This window comes from Delphinus delphis, chromosome 20 (genome assembly GCF_949987515.2).
Source record: "Delphinus delphis chromosome 20, mDelDel1.2, whole genome shotgun sequence".
Taxonomy (NCBI): domain Eukaryota; kingdom Metazoa; phylum Chordata; class Mammalia; order Artiodactyla; family Delphinidae; genus Delphinus; species Delphinus delphis.
The window spans coordinates 45,144,570-45,159,227 of record NC_082702.1 but is presented as its reverse complement, the minus strand read 5'-3'; the positions used below and the strand labels follow the sequence as shown (position 1 = coordinate 45,159,227).

The following is a 14,658-nucleotide window of genomic DNA, read 5'->3' as shown; positions in this document are numbered from 1 at the left end:
ACCCCTCCCCACAAAGACTCTGCTGAGACTCAGGAGCCCCCCTTTCCTGACCAGACCACACAGACCCAGTCCCTCCCCGGGCTCATCAGCCAGGAGCTGACCCGCTCCTTCCCAGGATCTGTGAGAACAAGGGCTGGTGACCCACGCGTCTCCCTCCTCCCCGGCCCGAACTGCAGCCGCCGGGTCAGAAGCCCTGCTCAGGGCACCTCCTGAGTCGGGGCCCTTGATCCACGTGCCATCAGGCCACATTTTGTGCCAACCCCTCGCCTGGGTCTTTATACTTGTGTTTATTTACTCCTTTCCACGGAGAAACCGCCTTTGCCCCAACTCTCCAGATGCTTCCAGACCTTGTCTCTTTTCCTCCAGATTATCAGTCTCAGAGTTACCTGTCACCACTCACAGTCCCTGCAGAGCCCAGAGATTTCTCCTTGAAGGAAAGGTTCTGGAGAAATCGGAGGGTTAAATAAGGAGTGCAGCCATTTCCCACCTGGTGCTGATGCCCAAGAGGGTGAAGAGAATGAGTGTTTTGTATAACGCAAGTTATTGTGTCCGACACACGGTGAGGTCAAACAAACTGAAACATTGGAGTTTGGAGCAGAGAAAGGTTTATTTCAAGGCCATGCAAGGAGTCGAGGCGGCTCATGTGCCCCAAAGCCTCAAGCTCCCGGGAGGGTATGGCGAAGCATTTTTAAAGCCCAGGGGGTGGGGTGGGGTGGGGTCGGGTTGCAGGGTGTGTGGTCAGCTTGTGCACAGTTCTCTGATTGGCTGATGGTGGGGTAGCAGGGCGGCGCCACAGGGCTAACATTATCAGTCCTTAGGCTCCAGATGGCCTGGGGCTACGTGCTCTTGGTCATCAAGTAGTTCTTCCACCTGGTGGGGGGGGGCGGGTTTCACATCTGTGAAACAAGTCAGGAAATGTGCATCAAATACTATTATCTAAGGACTTCAGAGAGGAACTAAAGCAGAGGATACGGCGGAAGGCCTGTCCCGGGAAGGCCCCATAGCGTCCTGCTCCGTTACATTTTCTCGCTAGAATTTTAAAATCCTCCAAGTAATAGATCATTTGGGAGCATCCTGTGTCTTCCTGTTCATTCTAAGAGAATGTCCCTCTTGAATTTTCTTTTTTTTTTTTTTTTTTTTTTGTGGTATGCGGGCCTCTCACTGTTGTGGCCTCTCCCGTTGCGGAGCACAGGCTCCGGACGCGCAGGCTCATTGGCCATGGCTCACGGGCCCAGCCGCTCCGCGGCATGTGGGATCTTCCTGGACCGGGGCACGAACCTGCGTCCCCTGCATCGGCAGGCAGACTCCCAGCCACTGCGCCACCAGGGAAGCCCCCTCTTGAATTTTAAGGGGGGGAAATTCTTTATCTCATAAATATGCGGAGTGGGAGATCCACTTATAAAATATTATCAAGGTCACTGCAAAGGTTTCCAAAAAACCAGGACACAGCGCCCGGTGCTCAGACACTGGCTAAGAGGTTCCCGCCTGGATCCTCAGGCACGTCGGACGGCGGGGCAGTCACGACCCTCCTCCCACACGTGGGCCTCTTCAAGCGGGCCCAGATTAGCCAATGGCAGGCAGCTGGCTACATTTGCGAACGAGAGAGAACTCCTCAGCAGCCTGGGACCACCCCTGGGCGTGGCCTAAGGAGCCTAGTCCAAGCCAAAAGCTCCTCTGCGGAGCAACGCGCTGCGTCAGGAGCTCCTCTGGTCCGGCGTGTGGCAGGAAACTGTGAGTCGAAAGGAGAAGTGTTGTGGGGGCTGGGGGGAGCTTTCTGCTGAAAATAATTTCTGCTTCCACTTCTGCCGCCGACTTGGTGTTTGGTCTCCAACAAGCCCCTTTCCCCCTTGGCCTGGGTTTTCTTACCTGTGGAGAAATGCGTTAGATGCCGGCTTATTGAGTTTCCTCTGAGTTTGAGGTGCTCCTGCGAGACCCCCCCCAGCCCCACGGCCCCTCCTTCCCACTCAGGCACCTATTGGTTTGGGGTTCTCAGTTGATGAAATTTTAATAGGTTTCCATCATTTCCTGAGGGAAAAATGGGAGGGAGGGTGGTTTGTTGCAGAGACGGATCTCACTGCACCTGGGAAGGCGGGACACTCATTTCCCCTTTAGCTCTAATGATAACCGTCCACTTTCATCAGCAGGTGAGTGAATGTGGCTTCTTCCCAATCATGGTACAAAATGTATAATTTCTCCTAATGAGATTTGATTTTAATGAGAGACTAGATCATAGGAGAGAGTAATTATTTAGATGGTATGCACGTGCCAGGTTAATTTTAAATCAGCTTTTAGATCAGTCTATCTAAGTTATTCAATTAAGTGTTTTCGACTAGCGATTTCAATAGTTGTATTAGCACAATGCCTGGCAATGTAATTGCTTTTTAGATCCTGATCATTGTGACATCAAAGTCAGTGCCTGGGCTCTTTCTCTGGGCTGGTTTAGGTGTGTGTGTGAGAGTAGAGTGTGTGAGAGTGTGCACATACACGCTGGGGGGAGGCTCTTTCTCCTGATTTTTCCCCCCTACATTAGGGCTTGTTTATTTTATATTTAGTAGTTTGTATCTGCTACTCCCCAACTCCTAATTTATCCTTCCCCTCCCTTTCCCCTTTGGCAACTGTAAGTTTGTTCTCTATGTTTGTGAGTCTGTTTCTTTTTTGTAAGTAAGTTCCTTGTGCCATATTTTAAATTCCACATATAAGTGATATCATATGGTATTTGTTTTTCTCTTTCTGATTTACTTCACTTAGTATGATAATCTTTAGGTCCATCCATGTTGCTGCAAATGGCATTATTTCATTCTTTTTTATGACTGATATTCCATAGCAGATATATACCACATCTTTATCCATTCCTCTGTTGATGGACATTTAGGTTGCTTGCATGACTTGCCTTTTGTAACTAGTGCTGCTATGAACTTTGGGGTACAGGTATCTTTTCAAATTAGAGTTTTCTCCGGATCTATGGGTTGGCAGAACCCCAAGGACGTGCAGAGAGGAGGGGTTCATTACCAGGCTCCTCTGACTCTCTGGCCCAAATTGCCTCGCGTCGTAGAGGGGACATAGGTCTGCCTTCAGCACCTGATGGGGCACTTCTAGCCTGGCCAGGTGGCCCACTGGCCGGACAGCCTAACAGGCTTTCTGCGGTCTGACTGCCCTTTGTTTCTCTAGAGGCAGAACTCTAGACCCAGAAATACCTGGCATGACTCTTGGGCTTGGAGTTTTCAAGCTGCAGGCCTGCGTGGGTTTTGGCATCTGGAAAATGGTGCTGGGGGTCGTGAATACGGAGCATGTAAAAACCGTGGTGTTTTGGTGCGCAGGCTGTGCTCATCCCTGTGCCCGTTCTCTTGAGAGTTCTCCGCAAACTTCCTTCTCCCTTGCCGTCTGAGCCTCTTTCTCCTGTCCCTGTTAGCACAAGTTCATGTGCCTGATGCACAGTGAGGCCAAACAAACCGAAACGGAATTTGGAGCAGAGAAGGGTGTATTGTAGGGCTGTGCAAGGAGACGTGGCTCATGCCCCCCAAAACCCCGAGGTCCCCGAAGAGTTTCAGCAAACCATTTTTTTTGTTTTGTTTTGTTTTTGTTTTTATTGCGGTACGCGGGCCTCTCACCGTTGTGGCCTTTCCCGTTGCGGAGCTACAGGCTCCGGACGCGCAGGCTCAGCGTCCATGGCTCACGGGCCCAGCCGCTCCGCGGCATGTGGGATCTTCCCAGACCGGGGCACGAACTCGCGTCCCCTGCATCGGCAGGCGGACTCTCAACCACTGCGCCACCAGGGAAGCCCTCAGCAAAGCATTTTTAAAAGCCAGGTGAGGGAGGGGTGGATCAAATGGTATGTGATCAGCTTGTGCACAGTTCTCTGGCTGATGGTGAGGTAGCAGGGTGGTGTCACAGGGGTTAACATTATCAAGCCTTAGGTTCCCGGAGGCCTGGGCCTATGTGCTCGTGGTCAAGTAGTTCTTCCACCTGGTGGTGGTGGGCGGGGCCGGGGGGGTTCAGATCTGCAAAACAACTCAGGAAATGTGCATTAAATACTATCATCTAAGGACTTCAGAGAGGAGCTAAAGCAGAGGATACGGGGGAAGGCCTGTCTCAGAAAGGCCCCATAGGGTCCTACATCCCCACACTCCTCCCCTCAGCAGAAGGTTCTCACTTATCCGTCTGTTGAACAATCACTGATAGCCTCTATGCCAAAAGCTATGTTAGGCCCTGGAATCAACAGGAAGTTCCAGTTTTTGAACTCCTCCAGCTTTTGCAGGATTGAGGGGCAGGCGTGGCATAAATCGGGGTTAGGTGACAATAAAGCCTGGGAAATTGATATAAACAAAGCCTGTGATTGTGCCGTAAAGCACGGTCAGGTGCTGTAAAGCAGCGCCAGGTGATGTAAACCAGGGTCGGATGACGCAAAACCCGGGAAATTGATGTAAACAAAGCCTGGGGTTTGTGCCGTAAAGCAGGGTCACCGGCCATAAACGTTGGGTAATTGACGTAAAAGAAGCCTTGGGGAAGTGCCGTAAATCACAGGTGAGGTAATGCCTGGCACCTGACCAAGCTGGGCTCCTGCTGCAAACCCGAACACGTGACGTATGAATTGGGATATATGAATACCCCAATTATAACCCAAATCCAAAACTTTACATAATGTTTAGTGCATAGTTTATGGGGATTAAATACATCATTTATGTGAGACGTTACATTCTAACTTGAGGGATCAGATTTCTTGAATAGATACCTGCACAGGCCTTTTGTCCAAGTCCAGAGACCAGTATTCATTAGGAAGAAGTTCAGTGGCAGAGAAGAAAGGACACTGGGAATTAGGATATTTGTGTCCTGATCTTGGCACTGCCCCTGGGAAATTGGCATCAATCTTGTGTCTCTGTTTCTTAAGCTGTTAAACAAGGCAATTGGACTACATCTGTATTACTCAGGGTGCTCTAAAAACCGTCTTTGTAACAGCGCTTCTGGGGTCAGGAAAGTTGTTAAAAAAAAAAAAAACCTGCTTACTCCATGGGGTTTTCAAGCTATAATATTAGAATTCCCTGGACGTCCAGTGGTTAGGACTCTGCTCTCACTGCCAAGGGCCCGGGTTCAGTCTCTGGTCAGGGAACTAAATCCCACAAGCCACGATTGGTGGCAAAAAAAACAAACCAACTCCCCCCCAAAGTATAATATTAAAGTTTATATAGATAATATCTAAGAGATATATCATAGTATATTATGTACATGACATAAGAATTTTAACATGATAAATATTAAAGTTTATCTATAGTATTATTATATATTGTGATATGCATTCTATTAATATTGTAAAATGTATAAAACTGCATTTTAGCAACCACGAGGCTCTGAGAAGTCTGTGGGGTCAGAAAAACAACAACGAGCCATAGATAGTGTTGACTACAGACCCTCTCTTCTGAGAAAGCTGTTAGCATCACATAGACCACCTGGAGGATACTGAATTTGATGAGTGTAATATCCTCTCTACCTCCAACATGCTATGGATATCTTTAGAAAGATCTGGCTTTGGTGAAATGCAACAATGGCTTATCTTTCAGGAGGCTGAGGTGCTTTGTCTTTTTATCTCAAACTGTGCAAACAGTGAGGAGACCTGGAATGTTCAGAGTACACAGTGACGATAGGGAGGCTGGTGAGCCTCCTTTTGTTTTCTTCATAGACAACAGCGGCACCGTCGATAGCATCTTCTTTGGCTGTTAGGAAGGCTGCATCAATTCAGGTGTAATCTGCCCTTTCCAATTTTATTTTGACTCTTTGATTTGACGAGGGTGTTGTAATGCGAAGTTTTGTGTTAAAATAGAGAACACATTTAAGTCTTCGGAGGGAGTAGTGGCTCCCTTTCTCCACTTCTCAGCTCCTGGTCCCTGCGGAGAGGATCTGTGGACCCTCCAGCTGGGCAGTGCTGTCCCCACAATGACGTCCCTTCTTGAGTTGGGGATTTGCTCCCTGTGTTGCGCTTGGGGCAGGTCAGCTCTGGGAGGTGGCTCCTCCCACACCTTCGCAGGAGTGGGAGTTTCACATCCAATCACGGCGCAGGAGTGGTTCGGCAAGTGCCGGGGGACTGGCAGACGGGCGGAGCTGCAGCCGGAAACTCTCCGAAGTCAGCTGTCGTGGTGAGTACCGCCTGCCTGTCTCAGTTCAGAGGCTCGAGATGGGGCGGTGGTGAAGGGTGGTCCGCGCTCCCCTCGGGTCCAGACTCCTCCTTCCTTCCTGGGACCCAGGGGCTGGAGGGGCAGCAGGAGAGCATGGAGGGCGGCGTGGGGGGTGGGGGCCGGGGGGAAGCGTCCGCTCGCAGGCTCTGGTGTTCCCAGCGTAGAGGATAGGAGACCCGCTGGGTCAGAGCCACTGAGCCGGCAGGAGCCCCTGGACAGTGGCTCACAGGGGGCGTTGACAAGCCCGCTGTCTGCTGGGCCGCTAACCTAGTTGGTAGGACAGGTCTGGGTCAGGCAGGAACTTGTTGTCTGAGGCCTCCTTTCCTGTCCTTATGCTGCGGGGACAGGGCCATCCAATCTGGGCAGGTGGGTGTGGGTGAGCATCTGGGGAGCCCGCTGAACGTTCAGGGGGTCTGATGAGTACTTGATTGGCCCAGTGAGCATCTTGGGAGCCCGCTGAGTGTTTGGGGAGACTGGTGAACATTTGGGGGGCCCAGTGAGTGTGCAGGAGGCCTGGTGACCATTCGGCGAGACTGCTGAGTGTTCGAGGGCCCGCAGAGTATTCTGGGGGCCTGGAGATTGGGGAGCCCACTGAGCATTCAGGGGCCTGGTGAGCATTCAGGGGCCTGGTGAGCATTTGGGGGGCCTGGCGAGCATTTGGAGAGCCCGCTGAGCATTCCGGGGTCCTGGTGAGCATTTGGGGAGCCCACTGAGCACTTGGGGAGCCTGGTGAGCATTCATTCAGGGGGCTGGTGAGCATTTGGGGGGGCCTGGTGAGCACTTGGGGAGCCCGCTGAGCATTCCGGGGGGACTGGTGAGCATTTGGGGGGCCCGCTGAGCATTCCGGGGGGCCTGGTGAGCATTTGGGGAGCCCGCTGAGCGTCCGGGGGCCCCGGTGAGGAGGACGATGGGAACTCCAGTGGGTTTGCCATCAGTGAGCACGCCCATCCGTTCCTTTACCTGAGAGCTATTTCCTGAGTGTCTACTCTGTGCCAGCCACCACCTGCAGGTAAGCGTGGTCACAGAAGGAGCCTTCCTGCCATGGTCACAGGTTGGCGGCTCAGATGTCTCACCTGGCCATCCAGGAGGGTCAGCGGGACTGGGCCCTTAGCTCATCTCGCACCCGCTGCATTTTGTGAAAGTGTCTCCTTGTGCCCACCTGAGTCCCGTGTTGACTGAGGAGGCAAAGGGTGGAGTGGATCCAGCTGAGGAAGTGCTGGGTGGGGAAGGCATCGGGGTGTGCGGGGGGCACCTGGCCTACTCCCAGGGGTGCTGTCCCAGGGCTCGAGGTTGGGGCTGCACCTGGGGAGTGGGGATCGCCTGGCTGGTTCTGGGATTGCGCTGCTGCTGAGCACACCTGAATCTGTACTTGGAAACCAGAGAGCTGGGGTCTGCGGTCGAGGGAGAGGGTGGGTAACTCACACCTGTGCACCTGGGAGGAGGTGAGTGCCTGGCAGGTGCAGGATTGGTGTCCACGGGGATGGGACGATTTTCTTCCCACCGTGGACAAACCCATGACCTTCTCAGGCGGGGGCAAATGGGAGGATGAGGGACTTGTTACAAAGTGACCCAGATTCTGATGAAACTGGGGGATGTGGGACAGGAAGGAACATGACACTCAGTGCTCAAGTGACCTGAATTATGGGGACATGGGGACAGGAGTTGGTAAGACACCCTGAGTGTCGTGTGACTTGTGTTTGGGGAGAGGTCTCCTCTGTGATGGGGATGCAGACACACACCTACAGGTGTCCCCACAGTGGTGACACAGACACACTAACAGGTGCCCTACATTATGGGGGACATACATCCACAGGCGCCTCTGCACCACCCACGCCTGGGGCCTGCAATAAGTGTTTTGCTTTATGTCATCCTTGCAGTCCTTTAGGCCTATAAAATAAAATCAAGTCTGGGTTAGAAAGGAGACTTTCATTTCAAAAGAATTATTGCGAGGAGGAAGGGGGACTATAACAAGGGGATGAGAGTGTGGTAGTAGGGGGAGGGACTATTACAACAGAGGGGGACCATTGTAGAGAGGGCCTATTACAATAGAGGCAGCACTATTTCTGTAGAGAGGGAACTCTTACCATAGAGGGGGGACTATTACAATAGAGGACGACTGTTGCTGTTGAGAGGGAGCTATTATAGTACAGGCGAGACTGTTAAAATAGAGGGAGGTCTATCACTGTAGAGGGGGGACTATTACTGCAGAGGGGGGACTATGATAATAGAGCAGCATTGTAACTAGAGGGGGGACTGTTACTAGAGAGTGGAGTCTATAACAGTAGAGGAGCACTGTTACTGTAGAGGGGGGATATAACAATAGGGGAGGACTATTGCTGTAGAGGGGGGACTATGACTACAGAGAGAATTCCTGACAAGGTCTGGAAGCATCTGGAGAGTTGGGGCAAAGGCGGTTTCTCCGTGGAGAGGAGTAAATAAACACAAGTATAAAGGCCCAGGCGAGGGGTTGGCACAAAAGGTGGCCTGACGGCACGTGGATCAAGGGCCCCGACTCAGGAGGTGCCCTGAGCAGGGCTTCTGACCCGGCGGCTGCAGTTTGGGCCAGGGAGGAGGGGGACGCGTGGGTCACCAAGATCTGTGAGATCTTGTTCTCACAGATCCTGGGAAGGAGCGGGTCAGCTCCTGGCTGATGAGCCCGGGGAGGGACTGGGTCTGTGTGGCCTGGTCAGGAAAGGGGGGCTCCTGAGTCTCAGCAGAGTCTTTGTGGGGAGGGGTCTTTTCAGGAAGCCATTTCCCAGACACAGAGGGTGAGGGGATTTCTGGACCTTTAGGTCACCTTCAACATTGTCGAAAGGCAATGGGCTGTGACAGGAGGAAGGGGACATCCAGACCCTGGGTTGTGACAGGAGGAAGGGGACATTCAGACCCTGGGCTGTGACGGGAGGGGACACTCAGACCCTGGGCTGTGACAGGTGGAGGGACACTCAGACCTGAGCTGTGACAGGAGGGAGGGGACATTCCACAAACCATTTGCTCTGGACCCAGCATGAAACCATAGTGTGATGTGCATCACAGGTGGCGTCGGGGCAGACCCACTGAGAGGCTGCGGAGGCAGAAGAGTCTCACCCTTCGTGCAGCTGTCCCAGATAAACAATCACTGTTGTCTTGATAATGGAGGCGGTTTTGTGTTTGGAGCCAGGCCCCACTGGACTCGGGCCTCTCCTCCCAGGAGCAGGGAGACGGGGTTTCCTCCTCCATCACATTTCAGACACACGCCCACGTCTGCAGGAAACATTCTGAGCTGTGGTAGTGTCAGAGGTGTGTTCTGCCTTTAAAAGATGTGCACACGCCACAAAGAGAGAAGGAATTCCCACACTTTCTAAAGTGAATGTCCTACAAAAGCAGAAGAAGGGCGTCTTCCTTTATTCTCCAGGGAAATTAAGCCCCCTGGTTTGGATTTGGATTTGCTGTACACTGCCTACTGTGCGTCCCGGGTGGGCTGTGTAGGAACCGAGTTCCTCAGCCTTCTTTGCAAGTTCATCTGCACTGTGGCTGGTTGTTTTTTGTTCTGTCTCAATGTAGATGAGGCCCCAGGAATTATTTCACTCGGTTGAGGATTAAAATTGCAAAGCAGTGTGCGAGTACTGTAGTGGAACAATTACCACCACCGTCCCTGCTTCTGGAACAGCTGCCACTAATATTAGTCACAGGCACATCATCAGGTGTGTGTACCTGAGGATGCGGAGCAGGTGGGCGGGCCTAGGGGAGGTACGAGGTAGGTACAGGGAAGGGGTGATCTTTCCGTTTTCAAGGGCACGTTTTTGATGGATTTTCCTGGAGCAACACTGTATCCTATAAATAGAAATGTCTGTGTGCTTCTGTGGTACAGGGGTCATCTTAAAAGGTGGGGGTTCTTGTGACTGTACCTGGGAGTGACATTTGTTCGTTTACTCAACATATTCATGTTTGGGGTCAAGGAGCGTGTGTGAGGGCCTGCAATGCAGGTGTCGGGTGAGCTCCTGTTGGGAGTGACTCTGGAATTTCCCTCGGGGAGGGGCTGGGGTCCCTGTGAACGCCCTGCTGGGTTACCACCAGTTCCTTCCTTCCTTCATTCTTTTCTTCACTCAGGCATGAGTGAGGCTGAGGTCTGCTGGGGTGACCCTTTCTCCTGTGGTGACAGTGCCCGGACGCAGACATCCTGAAGCAACAGCATCCTTGTCTGGTTCTCAAGTGAGGGTGTCTGGCTTCACCACGGCCATAATCACGGACCTGCTGGTCGGACACAATGTTTTCCTCCTCTTCCGTCTCGTAGGAGCTCTGCCCACTGCTCTTGCTGACATCTGAATGTGCAAAGTGGCCGTGTTTATTCCAGTTTGGCAAGTTGTGGAATTGAGGTGAAAATCTGGAAAATCCATACCCCTGGACACCTAGGTTTTGGGTGTGAGTCCAGCCAATGTTTCAGGGTCTGAGTTCTGCCAGGGGGTGGTGACAGGGTCATACGCAAGGATGTACTGGCCAATGGTCAGGACCCTGCTCTCCAGGGAAAGAAGAGCCAGCATGCCTGCACAGTTTATGATCTAAGATGATGTGAAGGACAGTGGTACACAGATAACAAAGATGATGCTGTGCTGATATCATGTGATAACAGCACACAAGCCTGATTCTCAAGGGCTCCCCCAAAAGGTGCATATATGGGCCCATACGTTTATTAGCTAAATTGATACCCAGGATGTAGCAAACAATTAACAAAAAATACTAGTGGACAGGACTTTGGTGTAAATTCCAGAGAGACCAGGGCTTCACGGGATGCTTTTGTGGATTTTTGCCTGGCTCCTGTTCCCCCACCACCCGTGCTCCCCTAGTCGACACACGAGAGCAGTTCTGGTATTGCTTGGAATTTTCTTGTAATTAAGGAGTAAGACTACGAAGTCCACGTGTGTAGAACCTCACTCCTTCCTCCATGACGTCAGCAGCCTCTGCTGAATCGCGTCCTGGGTTTCGGATGCAGAAGAGTGTTCTCTCGGTCTTTGCAATGCAACACCACAGGCACACCCCTGCACATCCGGTCTGCAGGAGTCACACTTCTCCCATCACTTTCTAAGTCTAGACCATCAACAAAACAATCACCCAAGGCTGGGTGGTGGCATCTGCCGTTTCTGTGGTGTAGATATTCCCACGGTGGCCAGTTTTGAGTTTCCGATGTGATGTTCGTGAACGCGCAGCCGGGAAGAACCCCAGAGAGAGTTTCCACCGCACACACTCTGGGTGGGAGAGGGTAAGAGTGAGCAGAGATGGTAGTAAATGCAGTACGATAACCAGTGAGGTCTACAGTAATGGTAGTGAGTTTTGAGAATTCGCTGCCTTTATTCTGAATATAGTTTTCAGTGTAAGGCCGTAAGTTAACTGCTAACGCTGGCTGTGGTTAACAGTGGCTCACGCCATTTCTGAAGTTTCCAAGATGGCTTTCACGATGGATGGCAGCCCGCTCCAGCGCCCACTCCCCTTCCAGGTTCAGTGCCTGGAACCCAGATGTTAAACTGAGAAAAGGCAGACTAACAAGAGGGGAAAAAAGATGGAATGTGTGGGAGTTTATAAGGCAGTATTCCTCAAAGAGGCAGTGAGAATTGGGGGCTGAAATACCGTCCTGGGCTGGACAGAGGGAAGGGGTTGGTGGGGCGGGGATAAGCCGTGGGAAGTCAGTCCGGAAAGCCCGGTGAACAAGAGGGTTAGTGGGGCTTGTGATGCAGATTCAAGTCGGTGCCTTTTTTTTTTTTTTTTGCTGGTGAGAGTTGTTGCGCAGCCTCCTCTTCCAGGTGTGGGAGAAGAGGAGGTCCCTACAGTGGGCATTTCCTTTATAAATGTGAATTTCCTTTATGGAAGGAATGCTTGTGCCCTGTTCTCAGAGCGTTTCCTGAGTCTGCTGGTTCTCAGTGGCCTTCTATTCAGAATAATCCTTATGCCAAACATGCACATTTGGGTTGGTGAGTCCTGGTTCCTTTCATTTGAAACTCAGTGGTTCTCCCTTAAAAGCAAACTGGGGAAGTCCCAGGAGTCACCTGAGCCCCTCGGTCTGGGATCATTGCGACCTGGCCCAACTTGGATAGGATCCACAAGGGCTTGGATTCCAGCCAGTACTCCAGTTGGCTGTGAAGGGGGCCCACTGGGGTGCGTGGTTGGGAGGGGCGCAGACCCACCCTTGTTCTCCTAAGGACAGCAGAGGTGTGTCTCCCTACACTGAGGCTGACCACACTCCTAATTGGGGTCCCTACGATGCAGCCGTCCCACACTACAGAGCCCTGAGTGTGGGGTTTTGGGGTCTGAGCCCTTGCCCTGATCCGCCAGCATTTCAGAAACCTGCGTGGGCGATGTGTGGGCCATTGTAGCTGGAGGGCACTGGGATGGAATCACCCCTGGGTGTGCTGCATGGCAGAGTCCAGCTCCAGCCACCTGGACACTTGGTGCTGGAATGTCACCCCCCCAGGTGGCCTGGGGTCCCGGGTTCTCACCTCAGGGGACATTTATGAGACAGGGTGTGACTGAGGGAGCCATGGGACAGGCTGCGAGAGAAGATGGAGATGGGTGCTAGTTGAGTATCTCATAGGTGGGGAGAGGGTTGGTGTCTGTTGCTGCTGAGGCAGAACAAGAACAAAGGGGGGGTTGGCTGTTGGTGTATTTGACGCGGTATAGGGGATGAAAAATTTTTCCTCCACTCTCTTAGGTTCTGTCCCAGGGACCTGCAAATTAAACTGACAACAGATTAACAGGAGCAAAAGATTTATTATGTCTGTGTACAGAGCCCTGCACAGAAAAGAAGTGGAGATGCAAAGAGACAGTTAGACTTAAGGACTTATGCGCCATGTTAACACAGGGTGATAAGTTTTTGGAGAAGTGACAAGACAAAGGAAAACAGGTTTCAATTTCTAGGGACAGGAAGTTGTGGGAAGGTAAGTAAGTGGGGGAAAATAAGAGAGGACAGAGCTGACTTAGTGAGGTTTGTTATGCAGACTGAAGTCAGTACCATCTCAGATGATAAGATTGTTTCTTCCCTTCCTGGAACAGGAGAGGGAGGGGGACATCCTCGCAAAGGGATCAGGCAGATGGAGGAGGGCAGAGTTTTTCTTTTTGCAGCTTCTCAATCACCTCAACTCCAAATAACCCTTATGCCAAAGTGACATATTTGGGGTGGCAAATTCTGAACCCCCTCAGCTGTATAAAGAGTTTATAACAACTGGATGTGGTACCGGCGGATGGACCTCCTCTAGACTAGAGGGAAAACTTCCCTACCAGAGGAGAGGGTCCAGAATGTTGGGGTGATGGCCAGCATGCTTCGTGGTTATTGTGCGCCTCAGTTCTGAGTGCCTCACATGCTTTAGCTCACAGAATCCACCCTGTGACCCTGTGAGATGGGGCACTATAACCAATCCCATTTTACAGGTGAGAAACCGAGGCCCGGATGGTGGGGTAACTGGTCCAAGGGTGGCTCGTTGGTGGTGGAGCTCAGGTGCAAACCCAGCTCTTCACCGCTCTCCATAGAGGATGGTGTCCGTGTTTCCTGGGGCTGCCGTAACAAACACCACAGACCAGGTGGTTAAACAACAGACATTCATTGTCTCCCAGGTTCTGGGGGCTGAAGCTCCGTGTTCAAGGTGTTGGCAGGGTTGGTTTGTCCTGTCGTCTCCCTCTTTGGCGTGTTCTAGAGCTTTCCCTGCATCTGCTGGTTCTTGGTGGCCTTTAGCTCAAAGTAATCCACATGCCAAAGAGGCACATTGTGGAGTGGTGTGTTCTGGTACCCTCATTTCTGCGCTGACTGAGCAGGATTCTTGCTGAGACCGGGCTGTGCAGGCCCCGCAAGGATGGGGCCAAGGTGGAGGCCACGGACAGGGTCTGGGTGAGATATGGTCCAGGAGAGTCTTGGTCACCTCGGGTGGTCCTGGGCATGTGCCTGGTGTCTCTGTGTCCTGATATCCTCTTCCTATAAGGACACCTGTCATATGGGAGCCTGTTACCTTAGAGTGAAGGGGGATTGTGTCTGCCCACCCCAGCGCCACCCATGGAAAGAGACAGCCACATCCTGACCCCAGGGCCTCAGGACATGACCTTATTTGGAAGTAGGGCCTGGTGCTGTAAGTAGTTAAGACAAGGGCATTGGGGTGGCCCTCGTCCTGTGTGACTGCGTCCTTATAAGATGAGGGGAGGTAACAGACACAGAGGAGAAGCCACGTGAAGGTGAAGGCAGAGATGGGAGAGATGCAGCCACAGGTCTTCGGATGCCTGGAGTCCCCAGAAGCTGGAAGAGGCAGGAAGGACCCTCCCCTGCAGCCTCAGCACTTTGCAAGTAGACAGTTGCAGTGGGTGGGCCTGAACTGAAGGCAGTGCTGTGGCTCTTAACTGTTCTGTGTTCCCCACATGGTGCCCTGAGGACAGCTCTCACAGGACACTGACCAGCAAGTTGGTTTCGCATGAGAGTGCAGGGCTGGTCCTCTAAGCATGCAGGCCTGTCTCACCCTTCCTCCTGGGTTCCGGTCACACAGGA

General features: G+C 52.2%; 1 long non-coding RNA gene across 1 annotated transcript in view; it reads left to right on the top strand.

The window, feature by feature from the left end:
* The first annotated feature begins 1,644 nt into the window (after nt 1-1,644).
* Nucleotides 1,645-14,658, top strand: part of LOC132417150 (uncharacterized) — a 49,607-nt gene continuing 36,593 nt past the window's right edge. The window contains exon 1 of the long non-coding RNA XR_009517763.1: nt 1,645-1,731. This is a non-coding gene — a long non-coding RNA (uncharacterized lncRNA). The remainder of the gene's footprint in view (nt 1,732-14,658) is intronic.